Source organism: Hypanus sabinus, unplaced genomic scaffold, assembly GCF_030144855.1.
Source record: "Hypanus sabinus isolate sHypSab1 unplaced genomic scaffold, sHypSab1.hap1 scaffold_1362, whole genome shotgun sequence".
NCBI classification, from domain to species: Eukaryota; Metazoa; Chordata; class Chondrichthyes; order Myliobatiformes; family Dasyatidae; genus Hypanus; species Hypanus sabinus.
The window spans coordinates 75,650-80,205 of NW_026779433.1; positions in this window are offsets into that span (position 1 = coordinate 75,650).

Here is a 4,556-nt window from a genome sequence, read left to right on the forward strand (position 1 = left end):
GGGTTATGATGCTGTCGATCCACTCGTAAACCTTCCACAGTGGTGAGGTTAAATATTGAGACGTTAAAACGCAGCCCCACCCGACATTGTTAATGTAAACTAAAGGTTGCTGCAAAAAATGGAAAGGGATTGTCCTCACGCAGCTTGATACAATCACTACAGCGATAATCACCGAAGCTGTTTTCTCGGTGCAATATTTTAACTTAAGCTTCTGACAGGAAATTGCCACAAAGCGATCGAAGGTAAAAGCGACGGTAAACCAGACAGAACAGTCCACAGTTATAATGTACGCGGCAAAATTGATGCTACACACTCGCGTCAGAAACAGAAAATTCAATGAGAAATACATGAAATTAACCCGACGTATTATCACTTCGACAATAACCACCAGCAGATCCGCCGTTGACATGGCCATCAGGTAGCGAGTGATGCATTTGGACAAACCGCACCTTCCTCGTGACAGGATCACAATTGCCACCAAGTTCACTGCAAGAGACAGGAAATCTACAATTATGTTGACATAATTACGGCGCACATAAAGACCTTTAAATATATAAAAAGTCAGCTACAATTTCTCCCAATACTAATTGAATATATTCATTTTATGATTACACATTACCTCCTGCAAGAAAGAATAGAAGGAACTCTGATCGTTGAAGTTACTCGATGTGTTGACAAGCGAAATGCGATGTTAGTAACAATTACAAATGTCCGGATGACTCACGATCGACCCTTAAGTTTCCATATCTTTCTCTCTGCACATCTGCTGCGTCACCCGCTGAGGAATTTCAGCATTTTTTAAATTTATGTACCTATTTTTCAAGGAACGTGTGGTATTTTTCGAATTTTATAGTGACTGGTGAGAAAAAAAACCGTCCAAGGTTTTTTTTGTCTCTGTATTGTCCGGTCCTCCCTGACAACAGTCCGACTGCCCCATTGCACTGTGCTCTCTCACAGGCAGGGCTTCTCATGTTACACTGGCCAATGATAATAGTCACGGATTCGGATTTAAATGAGGAGACATGTTTCACTCAGAAAGCGGCGGATCTCATGAGTCCTTTGTCCTGGAGGGTGGTAGATGACCAGACATTGATTTTACCTAAGGCGAGGGAGGATAGAATCATAGATTGCGAGATAACGGGGCAGAGAAGCATAAATGTTTTGTGAGTCCATCTTGGTCGGGACGGACGTCTCTTCGTTTGTTTGTACGACAGGGCCTCGAAGGGAATGAAAATAATCCGTTGACGGAACTCAGATGTGTATATCTGTCGACGTTTCGGGTCAAAACATTCCGTTCAGACCCGCAAGTGTCTAGATTCTGTACCTCCTGAGCCTCCAGGGGAATGGGATCTACTGGCGATGGGCATCGCTGACTCATAACGCGATAAATCACTTATACAAGTCCGCTGATGAACTACAAAATGACAAAAAATAAGCTGCAGAGACTCCACATCAATAGCAGATGCGAAAACAAGACAATGGGTAAAAATTGTTGATTTAACATGTCTGTATGATGTTCAGAACCACCGACATTAAAAAAGGAACATTAGTTATCTCTGATCTGAACATTGTGCATCAAATAGAGCTTTTTCACTTATTTATATGCATTATTTCTTGAAATTTACGCAAGCAGCACATTTCATTGTCTCCGTTAATATTTATTTAAAAAACAATTAAACCAGCTGCCTTTATCCACACTAAACACTCCACACGGATAAAGACTGACCACAGCCTTACAATGATATTTAACTTCAATCGTCTATATCTCACCTGGGACACCGACGGCAGCAAGAACCGGGTAATAGATCCGGTCTATCCGGAAAATTAGCGGGTACCCCATCTTCTCGCGAATCAGACCTGATCATCCCAATGAATCAGGTTGCTGAATGTGGTCGTTATTATAGTCCAGAGTATACTCCGGGGGGAGAGTCGCAGCAGGGATGCAAATTAACATTGCAGTTACAAATCGAGTAAACAACACAGCTAATTAATCATGTATGCTTTTAATATTTAATACTTTTCTGTAACTGTTTTGTCCTGCAGTCATTTTCCTTCATGAATAGACTGGTACTTTTTCCACAACATGAGACTCTAAATGCTTGGCGAATCAATACAGAATAGAACAGAATGGGAGACAACAAGAAACAAAAGACCAGCAACAGAACAAGCTCCGTTTCTCCCTCCAAGACAAGCACATACACGGGTCTCCAAACCCGGAAAAACACCCTCTTGTTCAGCCTCCGGCCTGCAGCGGACTCGGGCACGGAATGGGCTCGCAGGCACTCGGCCTCGATCAGTCATCTGTAGTTCTCAAGCCGGCGACCACACACTGTCCCTTAATTCTATTACCTGTTTTGTTTTTTTTTTTAATTATTTGCCGATTATTATAATCCTGAAACCACTTGGCCGCAGCAGAGTGAAACGAGTCTGAATATGTCTCACAAGTCGGATGTTGCTGCAAAATTACATCTGCTATACGAACATATTTATTGAACGGCCACTATGTGCAAGTTCTGGGAGAGATCAATGACCCCCCTCGTCAGGTCGTTAATGCATTTACAAAACCTCCCACGAGCTCAGGCAGAAATGGCCACAAAATCCATATTCCAGCCACTTTTATTCACCATTTCATTAAGGACTAGGCTCTGCAGGGCACGCTGTCCAACCAATAGCCTCTCTTTTACAGGTAGTGAATGTAGTCTTTTCAACTGTCCCCTCTGGCACCTTGCGGGATTCAGCACATCTCTGTGTTTCAAACAAAGCTGTTCCCTCAAATCATTTTTTAAAGTAACATTTCCCACATCTAAACTTCATTCTGATTGGTTTTCATACCCGACTCATGAGAAGAAAGATTCTCAATATTTACCTTACCAAGGTGTCTAATAATATTATATCGGCCGTTACAATCCACGGCGACTTATAGCAGTAAGCTAAACATTTCTATAATCGTTATTTTTTTTTAATAAATCTGTAACCTCTTTCAGTCCAAGGTTGACCAAGAATATTTCACTATAAATAAGTATCCAACTTCTGACAGAAAACGTTCAAACTCCTGTGAAAACAGACGTTTCAGCTCTATTGTTAAACAACGCTTCTCAGATATATAATTTTTGCAATGTGGGAAACATAAAAAGTACTCCAGCGAGCAGTAAGCCTGAATATTGTGGACATAACATAACTCCAGAAACGTACGTCTAAACCAATGACATCCTAATGAAATAGGACGTATTAGAACTCTCTATAACACTATATTTATGAGAGAGAGAGAGAGAGAGAGAGAGAGAGAGAGAGAGAGAGAGAGAGAGAGAGAGAGAGAGAGAGAGAGAGAGAGAGAGAGAGAGAGAGAGAGAGAGAGAGAGAGAGAGAGAGAGAGAGAGAGAGAGAGAGAGAGAGAGAGAAGACAACAGGTAACGTCAAAATCCAAACAGAAGAAAGTTAGAAAGTTTGTATTAGACTATGCATGCTACCAAATGCTACATTGTGATTAATTTTATTGTCAGCATTAGGAGGAGAAAATAAACAATTTTAGAATTGGCCGTTTCGTCACCACCATCGATTCGGCCAACACGGGTCAGTGAATCCCGTCCAGGAGCCCGATGGCCGCTGACGAACCTGACGGGTTGAGGCCGGAGAGTCCCGCACCTCTCGCCCGCCGGCAGCAGAGACAAAAGATGGAGACCAGTCCGACACAGACAGACGGCGCTGATCACCTGTTCGGTTTCAGCTCTCATCCTCGACGATTTTAATTCCGCTCGACGCTGTAATCTGCACGGAGTGATGGAGTTCGTGTCCCGCCATCAGGAAGCAACGCAGCTCCCCGCAGCGATGGCAGTCTCCGCTCTCATCTTCACCGTATCCTCAAGGTGATCACAAAATCCCCGAATCATTTAGTCGGCTCAAAGTACATCCTGAAAAGGAATATCACACACTACAACGAATCGCTGTTCAGAAGAGGAAGTTTATTTGGAAGAGGAAGAGTATGGAGTAATTTTGTGAGCTGTCGGGAATATTGCCCTTTCGGCATGCACTTTGTATCTTCCGGTGTAATTTGCAGACCATAACCTTACTACTGTTCGGGGGTCTGTATACAACTCCCATCAGGGTCACCCTTGCAGTATCGAGTAGTTTTGTGATCTGGGGTGAACACGTCGCCCTTGGTCGCTGATCATTTGTCACGTCTACTGGCGGTGAATGTGGAGGAGATATTACTGACAATCCGAACTGACCGGGCTCTGCCGATGAGGAAATCAAGCATCCAGTTTCCCGGGAGATACTGAAGTTCAGTTCCTGTACTTGGTGACAGGTTCTGAGGGGGTGACGGTGTTCAATGCTGAGCTGGAGTCTATGAAGAGCATCTGGTCGTCAGTAGCTTCCTGTCCGGATGTTCCAGCGCTGAGTGAAGAGCCAATGAAATGGCATCTGCTGTTGACGTCGTGTGACGTGATGCAGATTGGAAGGGAAGGAAACAACTCCTCAGTTGGAATTGATCTTCTTCACAACCAGCCTCTCAAAATGCCTCATCGCAGCGGACATAACTGCTGCTGGTGGGTATTACG